This window comes from Bombyx mori, chromosome 7, assembly GCF_030269925.1.
Source record: "Bombyx mori chromosome 7, ASM3026992v2".
Taxonomy (NCBI): domain Eukaryota; kingdom Metazoa; phylum Arthropoda; class Insecta; order Lepidoptera; family Bombycidae; genus Bombyx; species Bombyx mori.
Genome location: NC_085113.1, coordinates 8,885,615 through 8,901,392, shown reverse-complemented (window position 1 = coordinate 8,901,392; position 15,778 = coordinate 8,885,615). Strand labels below are relative to the sequence as shown.

Sequence of the window (15,778 nt, the reverse complement as noted above, 5' to 3'; positions counted from 1 at the left end):
TAGCAAATCCCAAGATTATTTTGTACTAATCTTGAAATCAATTAAAAAAAATCAGTAATGTATGTATGTTCCGACTTTAAAATATATTTTTATATTTAATATTTTACATTTTTATAGTTAAAATTTTTTCCGACAAATGTTTTAAAATTCAGATGGAAGTCAACGTTTGGGCTATATACTTTTTTTTTTTTCCTACCTAAGCTGATAGCCTTGAGAGGCTATTTCAGCGTAACCGTGGCTAGTAGGTGAGCTCACGGGGATCAAACCTGATGACGTTGCTAACACGAACCCTAGCAAGAGCCGTGCTTCGCAGAATCTACCACCGGATCGGAAACGCGACCCACTGAGAAGATCCGGCGAGAAACTCAGTGGGCTGTGTCTGGGAGTTAATTTACTCGTCGAGCCCTTCGTCGCAAGCGACGGGTTCGACGAGAACGGTGACCGGTGCTTGAAGTACCTAGAAGCACCGTTAGTGGATCGGCAGGATCCGAGATGACGTGTTTTGGGCGACGTCGACTGCTTTCCATTCTGTCCGCAGGATCGGGAATGGGCTATGTACTAAGGAATGGACTATGATTTGGTACGAAAACAATTAAAAAGCAATTTGACCTTTATTCATAATTCTGACCTTTATCAGGTGCTATTCTTTTTACCAGCAAATTTTGAAAGGCAATATTTTTCTGCATATTTAATTTAATAAAAATAAAAGTCAAATAAGTAATAATAATATATAATAATAACAATAAAATAACAATACGTAATGACAAAAATGTGTTGGCGTTTCCATTGACAAAATGTCCATGTTCCGTCGATTCACAGAAATTGAATTTCCAATATTTTCCGTGTCGACCTCCAGTCGTCAGATTTAAAATAAAATCATAGTTCCACCCGCCTGAACGTCTGGGGTTTGTGAACGTCTCCGGAGACTAACTCTGTTAGATAACAGGTACTATGAGTTGCACGATGCGAGCTTTTATCGTAGTCACTCCGAAGAAAAGGTCACTATTACCTGTTAGTGGATTTTTCTGTTTACTCTTTTATATTATACTAGTGGTCGCCTGGTAGTCGATATTCGACTATAATTAATTGAAATTATAAGTTTGTACTCTATTAAGATTCTATTTTCAAAGACTATTTATTATACTTCTATAATCACAAATTTCTCCAAGACTACACCATAGAAAAATATTAATAAAGACAAACAATATTTAATATATTCTCAATTTGACAAGAGACGTCAAAAGTTTGACAATAAATAAATAGTATGAATGCGTGTGTGCATCAAATACATGGTAGTGTGTGTAATGTTTTCTTTATAGATTTAATGTATTACAAATGCATAATTTAAAAAAAATATTAGCATTGTGCACTTCTTCTCTATATTCTCTATAAGTGTGGAAAATTTCATACTCCTCCGTCCGCGCAATTTTCGTACAAAGGGATATAAAGTTTTTGCTTCACGTATTAATATATAGATTATTATCGTAGATCAGATTTTAAAAGGCTATATAATATGCGTTGTGTTGTAGTGTGCATCGAGATGGGGCTGTGCCGAAATCGAATAGAAAACTATGTGTTGTTTGTTCATTACTGGTAGTAGGACCTCTTGTGAGTCCGCGCGGATAGGTAGGTACCACCGCCCTGCCTATTTCTGCTGTGAAGCAGTAATGCGTTTCGGTTTGAAGGGTGGGGCAGCCGTTGTAACCATACTGAGAGACCTTAGAACTTATATTTCAAGGTGGGTGGCGCATTTACGTTATACATGTCTATGGGCTCCAGTAACCACTTAACACCAGGTGGGCTGTGAGCTCGTCCTTCCATTTAAGCAATAAATAAAAAACATAAATTTATCCTACTTGCTTAAGTTGGTATATGCGTTTAGTGTTCATGCTTTGGCTTAATCAAAATTTAATATAACCGTAACTCGCCTGGGCTATTGAAGATTTTGGCCGAGAAATCGGATTAGGACTTCGTAGTTATGAAGTGACATTTGGGATGGTATGGACATGTGATGAGACGAAATGAAAGTGACGTTGGTAAGAGAGTGTTAACTATAAATGTAGAAAGATATGGTGGAAGAGGTAGACCTAAGAAGAAATGGATGGATTGTGTGAAGGACGATATGTGTAAGGGAGTGAGCAAAAATATGGTTTATGATAGAGGAGTATGGAAGGAGAAAACATGTTGCGCCGACCCCGGTGACTGGCAGAAGAGCAGGAGAATGATCATTATGAGTTATGAAGTGATAATACTACCTTTTTATAAACACTAGTGGCCGGCCAGTAGTCGAAATTCGACTATAATGATTGATTTAAATTATAAATTTGAACATTATTATGGTTCTATTGTCAAATACTTTACTTTTTTTTATTGCCTTTGTAGGCATACGGCCCACCTGATGGTAAGTGGCCACCGTCGCTCATGGACGACAGCAATGCCAGCGGCAGAGCCAAGCCGCTGCCTACCATAATCACACCTATAATTACAGATTTCGCAAAGGCTACTCTATAGATAAATAATATTAAAAACAAACCATGCTAATCTATTCTCAATTTGACCACAGACTTTAACAATAAACAAAAGAGTATAAATGCGTGTGCGTGTGTGTTAAAAACATGGTAGTGTGTATTTTTTTTTTTAATTTATCGGTTTTTTACGTGTAATTAAAGAAAACAATAGCATTCTGCACTCCTTCGCTAAATTCTCTATATCTATATCTATACTAATATTATAAAGAGGAAGGATTTGTTTGTTTGTTTGTTTCGAATAGGCTCCGAAACTACTGGACCGATTTGAAAAATTATTTTTCCATTAGAAGCCAACATTGTCCCTGATGAACATAGGCTACTTTTTTTAATTTTTTTTTTATTTTTTTTTTTTGGTTTCATGTGTGTTTTAATGTTTCCGAAGCGAAGCGAGGGCGGGTCGCTAGTATATCTCTATAAGTGTGGGAAATTATGTAGGTACTCCTCCGTCCGCACAATTATCGTCGCAAAATGGGTAAAAAGTTTTTGCTTCACGCATTAATTTAAAGGTAACGAACAAATGAGTGTTACCAAGAAAATATAATTTATCCAGGAAAATATACTTTCAGTGTATCTTGTAAAAGTCGTAATCCCTTCGCATACGTTCTCGGGATTTGTTTATTCCCGCTGATTGCTCGCTCATCGCAATTTGAATTACAAATAAACTTGAGTACTTCAATCGTATCTGTACTAATAAAAATCTGCGGCTCCACTCGTACGAAATGAAATATTTTTAAACATATACCGAGATTTTATGATATAAATATTTTTTCATTACAAATTTAGTATTGTTAAAAATCGTAAACCTATCGACCTGCCTATTTCTGCTGTGAAGCAGTAATGCGTTTCGGTTTGAAGGGTGGAACAGCCGTTGTAACTATACTTAGACCTTAGAACTTATATCTCAAGGTGGTTGGCGCATTTACGTTGTAGATGTTTCTGGGCTCCAGTAGCCAATTAACACCAGGTGGGACTGTGAGCTCGTCTAAGTAAAAAAAAGAACGACTATAGTGGCTTATTTATTCTTAAATCAAATAAACAAAATAGAATCATTGCAATAAAAAAAAATATAACACTATTTTTCTCTTAGAAGTATAACCTCAGCTTTTGCTGGACCTATCCTATAAGAATGATAATAGTCGAAGTGAAGGTTCCGTTTTGAATGACTTGATATTAAAAAAGAAAGACGCGTGGTTTCTTTAGCACTTTTAGTGACATCGACAAATCTATATATTAATACGTGAAGCAAAAACTTTGTAGCCCTTTTTACGAAAATTGCGCGGACGGAGGAGTATGAAATTTTCCACACTTATAGAGAATATAGAGAAGAAGTGCACAATGCTAATATTTTTTTAAAATAACGCATAAAAGATACATTAAATCAATAAAGAAAACATTACACACACTACATACCATGTATTTGACGCACACACGCATGCATACTATTTATTGTCAAACTTTTGTTCTTGACGTCTGTTGTCAAATTGAGAATAGATTAAATATTGTTTGTCTTTGTTATTTTTTTTTTATAGTGTAGTCTTGGCGAAATTTGTGATTATAGAAGTATAAAATACAATCATAATAGGGTACAAACTTACAATTCCAATTAATTAAGTCGAATTTCGACTACTGCGGGACCTCTAGTATATTGAAATTAACGAAAAATATGACAGTGACAGTGACTCGAATACTCGTATTTACCATAAAGAGTATTAATATCAAAATATAGGTATAAAATTGAACACTAATTATTATTAATACTGAAAACGGGCGTACAAATTTTTTAAAGACCTTGATACACACGTTAAAATTGTATGAGTGGATTTAAAATTATTATTTTTTCGTTATCCATTCCTCTCGCTTCATTGGCTCTGTTCGTAAATCCGGATTGTTGAATTTTTGCGTATTTGAGTTTACGTATTGACTTGTATCAGAATTTTTGGCTTTAAAACACGATGTTCGGTTTGGCATCGCTCCAGTATTTGTTATTTATCGTATGCTTTTGCGGATTTTGTTAACGCTTCGTTATTTGTAATGTCGATTGGGTTTGCTTTGCTTACGATTTTAGATTAAATTTTGTAGACCTTGGTTCAAAGTTGAATGCTGTCATGATCGTGGTATGGACATGTGATGCGTAGAGAGTAGATGCATATGACTAGGAGATGTATAGAAATGGTAGTGCAGGGTAGAGGGGGAAGACATCGACCAAAGAAGACATGGATGGAGTGTTTGAATGACGATATGAGAGAGAGAGAAGTGACTGTTGAGATGACGGCTGATAGAAGAGAATGGAAGAGAAAAATTAGCTGTGCTGACCCCACCTAGTGGGATAAGATGAAGATAAAAAAAGAAGAAGAAGATGATTACATCAAAGAAATTCTGGATTTAAATTTCTAGATTTAATGAAAAATCAGGTTTACAGCTTCCGACATAACTTATATATTTATAACTAAAAATAGTGAAATAAATGGATATAATAAATTTGCAGAAAACATCGAAGAAAAATATCGGAAACCAGCGATTTCTAGTTGTTTTTCGGTCTGTTTTTTTGTACGTGCTTCGTCTCCGGAACTAGTTACTGGATTTTCATGTAATTTTTGTATGTCGACAGAGATTAGTTTGGAGCAGAATATGGGCTTGTCATCTAAAAATTTTTTTGTGAGAAGTTACATATCATCTGCATCATCATCATCATCATTAGCACACAGTCGTCCACTGCTGGACCTAGGCCTCTACCAAATCTACACCTCTTGCCGGCCACTCTTCGAAGGTCATTGCACCACCTAGGTTTACCCTAGGGTCGTCCCATGTTACGTTGCCCGCGATCTCCACTCAACAACTTATCTACTCCAGCGATCCTCGGTTCTACGGCATATGTACATATATGGCCAGCCCCCAGCCAATTTAGCTTGCCAACTCTTTGAGGTATGTCAATGAGTTAACATTTCTGTCGAATAGTCTCATTCCTGATTTTATCCTTCAGAGAAACTCCGAGACTCATGGCTCACTGAGCAATCTAGAGCTCAAGGACTAGCTGCACTGTGAGTGTCCACGTAATTGATAAGTACCACGTAAGTCATAACCGACGCAATAGTTGAAATACTATACAATATTATTATAATGAAAGTAACTCCGTCTTCTATTTTCATGACATTTACACTGTATTACATCTTAACGTTCAGATCACGAAACGGTATTTCCTATGAAGTAATCCAAACTTTGGGAAAGAAGGCTATCTTTCATACACAGCTCAACAGAGCTCCAAATAGTACCATATGCTACCAAAAAAGTCTCTGCTTCCTAATTCGTATCATCTCTTAATTACTGGATGTCTGTAACAGGTATTTGGAGGCAAAAGCGTCTATTATATCGACGTGTATCCATCGTGTGTGAAATTTTAGTCCTATACATTTAAAGTGAGGAATGTTGTAAGATATTAAACACGAGTCTCACCTATTCGAATAGAAAGTAAGTGTGTGTATAGATATTGTTGGACCGTGAGATCCCGACCCGTGTCAGCTTCTGTCAGTACAAACAGAAACTCTGCACGTATCACATGCATGAATTTTGTATTGTCTAATCATGACAGGTATGTTCGTGTAAACTTTTTTATTTTTATTTTGAATTCATTTTAAAATATTTTTTACCTTAGATATATGAATCAACAAAATTTATTGTAGTTGTTAAACGAATCGTATAGAAATAACTGGCTATACCCGTCCGCTTCGCTGGGCATTTAAAATTAACATTATTATTTCTCACCCCTACAAAGATTCTCATCATTAATGCCCCCGCAACTGGTGTAGGGAGTCCAACACTCATATAAATATTAGCCTATCTATTAAGTACATGTATTTTCTACATGGATAGCAAGTTTCAAGTCAATTGGATGCATGGTTCAGTAGTTATAACGGAACATCCGTAAAAACCACTGTAGATTTATATAATAATATAGATTTGCTCGTTGCTTTTGTTTGGCGAAACAAGATACGATCATCCGACGGTGCTTGGCCTGCAGTAATCACTGCCTCCATCTGACAACTTATTTTCCATTTATATACTGTGAAAAATGAGTTTGGAGAGATAATAGGATAGAAAAATTACTGTAAAGAGTATGTGTTTGAAGACGAAAGCGAAAATAGTACGCCACAGAATTGATAGTTGAAGAGTCATCAAAGTGGTTCCCGGAGAAAATAGAGCTATCTAGAGAGTAGAGGTCTGGTGGATGAGCGATTTGATAAGAAATGGAGATGACGTGATAATTTCGATCAATTCCTCAAAATGTTATTGAAGAAACATACATTGCATAATACAGACACACACAGAGCTAAAGTGACATAAAAAATTGCTTTTGAAAACGAGATATAAAACAATCTTTACTAAAATTATCATTTTTTTCAGCCAACAGAACCCACAGCTTATTAAGAAATCGCGTTGTACTTTCAATTAAGAGCAAGTCCATTAAACACTCCGGGATCTACACGTATCTCTCGCACAAAGGCGCATATTAATCAAGAATTCGGTAACCTTATTCCTGGCCGGGGCCAGAATCGATTCAAACTAAATACAGGCCGGTAATGGAATATTCCCAGTGGCTCGCAATCAAGTGATATGAATTAGTTTCTCGACGACTCACGTTCGATCACCTTGGGATGTGTGACGCAAATAAACCTCCAACTGCGGTTTATTGGATTAAGCTAGATTATGTTGTGGACGATGGAGATTTTGAATTAAATCTAATGGATTGTATTAAATAGCCGACAGTACGTTTGAGTCTTCAATTTTATGTCTTAAACATCGCTAAATCCACTTTGTTGGATCTGCGAGTACTTATCATCGAGTAGGTCATGACATTGTCAGATTATTTTAGCTAAAAGAATAACAAAGTAACCAAAGTCATTTGTGTCTTTCATCGAATTTAGTCCTTGAAATTTTCAGAAGCATGTTTTAAATTTGTTAAAAGTCTTAAGCACTAATATTGAAGAGCCTTCAAATCTAAACAACTTTTACAGGTGATAGGTTGTCTTGTGCGTCCGCATGGGTAGGTACCACCGCCCTGCCTATTTTTGCCCTGAAGCAGCAACGCGTTTTGGTTTGAAGGGTGAGACAGACGTTGCACTGCTAAAACTGATATCATAGATGATTAGATGTCTCAATGTGGGTGTCAGCATTTATGTTGAAGATGTTCATGTGCTCCGGCTCTAAATGATTGAGAGAAATCAATCTTAATATGGGCGAATGGACGTGTAATTTAGTGTTTCCGCTTCATATCGATTACAGTCATTTTGACCCGTTTTTCCTTCTGAACCTTTTTCGTGGAGAGCATTAAATCCTTCGTGTATCTGAGTGATGTGAAAAAACGTAGAATAGGTTCGGTATAGAATGCGTTGTCCATTCTGAAGGAGCTCGGTATTACCTCAAGGTTGTCCGCTAATTGCTTCTAGCGTATTCTCAAGTACTTCGATCACATCGCCCATAGAGACCATAATAACCCAGAGAACCTGATGATAGATGGTCAGGTTGACTGGAGAAGATCACGCGGATGCTCACCTACTCGTTGGTCAGATTTGGTCAAAACGCTCACTGGCATGCCAATAACCGAGGCTATAAGACTTCCAATGACTAGAAAACGTGGAGAAGCATAGTGCATCGAGTGATGGACACTTCAAGCTAGACACTAACTTCACCAATGAAGAGACCGCCTAAGAAGAAGAAGAACGTAATACATTCAAAACGCCTTTTATAGAACAACGAAACAGGAGCGTCGACTCATTTATTTATACATTTATAAACTAGACAGTATAAAGGCGGACTTAATGCCACAGGCATTCTCAGACAGTCTACTTTAGGGGGGTCTACTTCTACTTTAGATGATGAACCTGGGTAGGTGTAGTATGATAGTGATATTACTTTAACATATGTGTATATATAACATACATAATATTTAGATTTATATATATAGATATATATTTAGATATTTAGATATAGATAGAAATACCTGTACTTAAATAAATATATATACATATACATAAATATATACATATAAAACATATGTAAATAAATAATATCAATTAGATGACTCTGCTAACTCTCTGAGAAACAGTTCTGGAACCCTCGTCTAAACGCTTCACGTGTAGTGGCCAACCTTATTTTGAGTGGAAGTGCATTCCATAGAAGAATAGAATGGTGAAGGAAGAATGAAAAAGTCAGAACTATGTGGAGGACAGCGAAGAAGAAGATTGTGAGATGGACGAAGATTTCGGCTGTGGTCAGGCCCAGGAAGTAGTTAAACAAGAATGTGGATTTGGAGAGTGCAACAAAGAGTAAAGAGTACTGAGAGCACGCAGGCTACGGCGTTGTCGAATGGGGAGTAGTTTGATTTGGGAGCGATGAGAAGATACGTGATCGTATTTCTGAATATTATAAATAAATCGAATGCAGTTATTGAGAAATCGGTTAAGTTTATCGAGTAGATCTGCATTTAGGTCAAAGTAGCACACATTACCATAGTCGATCACGGGGAAGACCAAAGCTTGAACGAGCATTGTCTTGGTCTCGGTCGGAAGGAAGTTCTTCAGGCGGTAAATTAAAGCACACGGAGTGAAAGTGTAACTCGCTGACACACGGAGATGACCTGGTTTAAAGTTAAATTAAAATGCATAAAAATCTTTAAAAGCTATTGTGGAAGAAAGCGTGTAGAAAGAGTGAGTGGCAGCGTATTGTGAAGCATGCCACGAGCACCTGAAGTGATGACCACGACCACTCTGTCAAGAGTGATACCGTCAAAGGAGAAGATACAGACATGTATTGGAATGTAAGTCATTACATCAAAACCGTAAGCCATACATGAGCGGTACGTTTATTGGCATGGAGTCCTTTAAGTCATATCAACCATAAAAGCGTTGCAGAGATGACACGAAGGCATTTAGTAATCGGCTCCACTCGAAGCGAAACAGCGAACGGATCACATGAAGCGAAGCGAAGAAGTGAATTGTTTTTTTTTTTTTTTTTATTGCTTGGATGGGTGGACGAGCTCACAGCCCACCTGGTGTTAAGTGGTTACTAGAGCCCATAGACATCTACAACGTAAATGCGCCACCCATCTTGAGATATAAGTTCTAAGGTCTCAGTATAATTACAGCGGCTACCCCACCCTTCAAACCGAAACGCATTACTGCTTCACGACAGAAATAGGCAGGGCGGTGGTACCTACCCGTGCGGACTCACAAGAGGTCCTACCACCAGTGTGCCATAAGTGTTCTAAGTGTTTAAGTAAAGTTTTAATTTGTAATTCGGTGAAAGTTTTATTTATCCCCCTAACCCCAGCGCGTAACACTATTTATTTATTTAATTTACTTCAGATTTTACATCCATATTACACGTCTGCATTACATTGCATTAACATTTCATTTATACTAAAATTAAATAAAAATAATAACTAATCTCGGTCTAAAACAAAAACAATAATAAAAATAATAAAAACAAAAAATCAAATAATAATAATAAAACAAAAACTCTACATTAACATGAAAACTACCTTAACCTAAAGGCTGGTTTGGATCCAGACTATTATAAATATTTAGGTCTCGATATAAAAAAACTCAATTGTATTAACAATTTCTACTTATAATTACATCCTTTTTCAACATTGTGCTTTTAAAAGTCTCAAAAGTTCCAAAAACAGCCCGTGGGCAACCGCACGTCCCAGAGTTAAAAGTCCCTAACATTTCAGGGATCTTCTAAATATATTACCGTCTGCTCTGATAGAATTCGCATGCTACATTTATTAACTATAAAATTTGTTTTGTCAATGTACTCGAGCTTAAATATTATAGAATAAACATAAATAAATAATAGAACAGTTTAAAAAAACTAACAAAATACTCTTTTATAGAAAATCTATTAAAATTTATTTTCTATTTTTTAGTTGAATTTCAATTTTTTCAATATTTTTTTTCAATTATTTTTTTAATGTTGAATTGTCATTGGTCCTTAATACTAAATTTAGTATACTAAATTTCGAGTTAGTCCGACGTTTTGAAGGGGGTCAAAATCATGTTCAAAGATTCCGTTATAAACATACATACATACGTCTGAAACTAATAAAAGAGTATTAAAAATAAAGACCCATCGTCTTAAAACCATTACGGTAATTTAAGTTTTCGTAGTTTATCAAAACTAATAAAAATACAGAGAGTTAACCTTCTTAGTGCTATAACAACACGGCCTTAGAATAAAACCTAAGATTTCAGACATTGGGTCCTTAGCAATTTCCTAATAACTCGGGATTTAAATAAGACTACCTACTCAACCACCAATTTAGAAAGTTCGTAATGACCTCTGGAAATGTTGTGGTACAGATAGATGTTTTGGGGATAATGAATATGGGCCAGATAATTGATCTGATTTGATAACAGCGTTGCTGAGTGGAGTTGTGTTAAAACGGTGACGTTGATGGTAGAATTATCTTCAATACGTTTAATTTTCAAGACGTCATCACTGTGGATCAAGACGATGGTCTCTTTGTTCACCTAATTGTTGGCCAGTGACTTTATAAATACGTACCCTTAAAACGAATACTAATATATGTCGGAGACGGTCATTAGTTTGATAGCTAAACGAAGTCGGATACGGTCATTAGTTTGGTGGCTAAACGAAACGCAGCACGTTTCCTGAGAGATGGCGCCACGATTCTGGTATCGTCGGTTGGGGAATTAGTTCTTCATAAGCCGTTGCGCGGAGCGCTCTGGGCGCATTTGGACTGCACAGTATTGAACGTTGCCTTTCACGATTAGTACTGCTCCTGTTTCGGTGGGTACACGGAACTCTGTCCGTGACAGATAGTGCTGCCCTATGTGACCGTTATCATTCACGATTGACGTTTGATTGGTTTAGTCTCCATTTTTATAGTTCATTTGAGTTGCTGGATTTCGATCAGTGATTATTTAATAGTAATTTAAATTCCTATATGCTATGTGCTCGGTTACATTCCTGATGTATAAGTCATTAATCCGACATATACTCGTATAATAATACTATAGAAATAAAATAAAAAATAAACAGAGAAATTTACTAAAATTAAAAACTTCCGTCAGCGTTGCGACAACAGTACCAGGTTGATGAAAGGTCTCGTAAATATTTAATGACCATTGACGGGACCCAGTCAAAAAGCTATGATAAACAATAAGAACTGGGTCACGGAAATGAATGTCTGCGAACAGACCCGAGGGGAAGGGTTTTTCTGTTAAACTCCTTTTTTTTATCCTCTTAATTTCTACGGATAGGAATTTCAAGTCGGATGCTTTGTGAGAAATCTCATTTTTGTTTTTTTTACCGTCTTAATTCAAGTAAATGTTTTTGTCAGTGATTAATTACAATGCTTAGATCGGTGACAGTAAATTATATTAGCGTCGGCTCGTAGATTAAGTCGCAACTGGTATCAAGAAGCTATCCTTGTGAATCCGCACGTGTTGATACCACCACCCTGTCTATTTCTGCGGTGAAGCAGTAATGCGTTTCGGTTTGAAGGGCGGGGCAGCCGTTGTAACTATACTGATACCCTAGAACTCATATCTCAAGGTAGGTGGAGGCATTTACGTTGTAGATGTCTATGAGCTCTAGTAATCACTTAATACCAGGTGGGCTGTGAGCTCCACCACAAATATAAGCAATAAAAAAATTTGGAGATCAAACCTGCAACAACTTGAATTTGTCGCCGACCCCTTGTGTTTCACCTGTATCCTAAGAATCTATAAAACTTTCATGTCTTAAATGGAAAAAAAGCTTCTTTACATGGATCATTCGATGCATTATCCTCAGAAACGGTCAAAACCAAAGTTTTTTTTATTACCGGGGTTTATGTATAGACCGACAAATGACCCACCTAATGCTAACCAATAAAGCCAAGACGCCGTCTCTGACCGAGGACTCTTCTCAAACCTTGCTTGGAGGATGACATGTAATAGCGTTCAGAAAACCCATGTGGGAAGTTAAAGCTGAAAGTACTATCAAAAAATGATTTAGGAACTTACACCATTCTTTATTTAGCGTGTTCGCTTACATTGATGAAAAATATGACTTTTAAATGAATTTACAACCGAATTACAGAACACCGGTGGGGGTACGGCTAGTTATCAAGCCATTTTTGTAGAGGTACCTATAACCATCCTATTTATGCTGCGAAGTAGTCATTCCTTCCAGTTTGAAGGGTGTAACTGTTAAGGAATCACCTCACTCTGGTATACTAATATAAATTTTATCTTGGAACATTTATTACTTGGATTTTTTTTTGGTTTTCATGTTTAATTTGTTTCTTTTCGATTTATTTTTCCTTTTTTTTAGTTGGCTTGTCACCTTTGAACCTTGGATGATACCATCTATTCTACTTATTGACACTGTTAATAAGTTGTGAACAAAACACCAAATGACAAATTTCACTGTCCGCGACTTCCAAAGTAACTGTTTTCGTTCCACCAACGGCCTTAAGGTGCTTATTTTTATGCAAAATATTTGTTATCTCCACGATTCCGATGTTCCAATTTGAGGTTTCGTACCGTGTCATACTTAGGCGTGACAGCGAGTATAGATGAAGCCACAACAAAGCGGTTAGGAGGGGTCTCCACAACTTTAGGGCTCGAATATCCTGTTGAGAACCGCGTTAACTGCCACAATTAATTGTATCCGAATATGGATCCTTTTGGGCGGTATTATCTCATTTCATTATCTGTAAATTGTTAATTTATTGTTTTATTTACGTATTGTTCTAGATAGTCCATTTCGTGACCGGGCTGTATAGATATCAAGGTCGGACAATCCTACTTATTTCTCCAATGAAGACATAATCTGTTTCGGTTGAAGGGCTTGAGAACCGTTGTAATTGCCAGCAGCTGCTTTGGGTGAGCATAACCGAATCACTAAACTAAATCACGAAAAGTTATCCTAGCGTGATTTGTTACTTTATAATGCCATTAAACTAGTAATGCTTGCTGTAAAAGTACTATGCAATTACTAGTCGAATCACGTATCGCTGCCGCTATGGCTAATTGTATGAGAAACATCGATTTCTGAGAAATATTACTTGCGCGCCTCCTCGAGAACTTTTATAGTACTATGACAGACGCTTTCCTAGAGTATCAATCATTAACATAGCCGACAATATCATAATTGAATGAATAAAGAACGAACATTGATTTTTTTAAATCATTTTATAAATTAATCAACATTAGTTACATTGTATTGTAAGGTTTATGATTATTTATATTAATATGATTATATAAAGTCCTATAAATATTAAGATTATTATTAAATATGAGGTTTGTATTTTTTTTTCTTTTTCTTTTTATTGATGCACAAAACAAATTACAACCAAAGAAATTATAAGTTTAAATGTTTAACATAACAATCTGGATTGTAATTCAAAACAGGTGCATACAGAAAAATTTTTTACAACTGAACAGATGCCTAAATACGATGTATACATACTCACATACGCTCACACTCACACACACACACACACACACACACACACACACACACACAGCCGCACGCACACACACTCACACACATATGTAAGTTATATACTATCTGATTAAATTAGATCTAATGTATTATTAACTGGACAATATTAATTATTTGAGAATATGTTTAACTAATTTACAATATTTATAAAAATTACTCTCAAATATATCAAGATCAGTGCTGTTACTTGCCAACTCATTATAATGTCGTGCCATTCTAACAATGGGATTAAAGTATGAGATGTTATTTTTGTGAACTTCAAGTGCAAAAAGATTAGTGCAATGTGATCTACGCGCAGTATATCTGGTATTAAAAGATATTTGCGAAATTAAATCACTTGAATTTATTATATAATGTATGATTTTGTACAAATAGACTAAGTCAAAGTATTTACGACGAAGAGATAAAGATTCAATTTTGAATTGGGTTAGTCTATAGTATTGCAAAACATTTAAATATTATTGTTTATTAGTTGCTCAATTGACTGCTTTTAAAGTCACGTGACTAAGCCACGTGACCAGTCAAGAGAGGATAGCCGGCTGAGACATAATTAAAAGAGAATGCAGGCGGTCAGAGCACAGTAGTTGAATAAGACGCATCAATGTAAAATTGGAAAATTAAATCAGAGTGTGAATAAAGTTAGTCTGTGTAATTTATATGTCTGACACCCAAAAGTATCGTGTAGTGAATAAGTCCGATCAAAACAATACGAGTGCCCTTGTGTTAAACAACGAAGATAAATTAAAAGCAATAGCAATTAGTAATGAAATTGCATGTAACCGTAATATTTTTATGGTTATTGAACTTATCATTACTACAATTTTTTAGTCACACCAATATTATATTGTTATTTTTTCTTGCCTTCTCAATGGTAGCCTAAGGGGCTATTCTAGCTTCACTCGGATGGGTAGCTGAGCTCACGGGCTCATCATAAAATAATTTTCTAACACTAGCCCTAGCAAAAGTAGAGCTAAGGAGAATTTACCACTGGATCGGAAATCAGACCCACTGAGAAGATCCGGCGAGAAATTCAGTGGGTTATGTCAATGGGCTAGTTCGCTTTTCGAACTCTTCATCGTAATCGACGAGTTCGATGGGGACTGTGATCGGGGTTTGAAGAAGAGCATAAAAGCACTGAGAGGGGATCCGGGGGTTCCAACAAGACATGTCTCGGGCGATAAGGCCATGCGTCATGACAATCGCCTCATCGTTGCCGCCGCTGACTACTTCCCGAATCCTGATCACGCAGTAGCCAGTCACCGTCGAAGCCCTAGACACTTCCTTACGGATCCTTCAGATCCAATAACCTTTGCCTAAGATGCCTTCAGCTTTAACACTAGGTGCAGGCTTAGGGATCCCGGTAACCGTACTCGTCGAACTCGACAAAGAGGTCGACGTGCAACCTAACCCATCCATCAGCTCGCTGAGTTTCTCGCCGGATCTTCTCAGCGGGTCGCGATTACCACCCGGTAGTAGATTCATTCGTGAAACAGCTACACTTGAGTTGTTATGTCTCCTTCGGAGGCACTCGGGCAGCTGTTAGCAAATCCCACCCCTCTTGGCTAAGCCTTTGCTCGCCCACCTGTTCTGGTGAAACTGGAAAGGCCTCCGGGCTACCAGTAATTCTTCAATCCTAAAAAAAAAACGTCTCGGGCGACGGTGGCTTTGCGTATCCCCGTTGACTGGGTCGGATATATAATTAGCGGCGGCCACGATAAGAGGGTTCCATATCACAA

At 36.8% G+C, this 15,778-nt stretch overlaps 1 long non-coding RNA gene across 1 annotated transcript; it reads right to left on the bottom strand.

The window, feature by feature from the left end:
- Positions 1–714: 714 nt before the first annotated feature.
- LOC134199112 (uncharacterized) lies at positions 715–4,193 on the bottom strand. The gene is made up of 2 exons (XR_009973465.1): positions 4,124–4,193; positions 715–1,009 (listed from the first exon to the last, which is right to left on the bottom strand). It is a non-coding gene; the product is annotated as an uncharacterized LOC134199112 (long non-coding RNA).
- Positions 4,194–15,778: the final 11,585 nt, after the last annotated feature.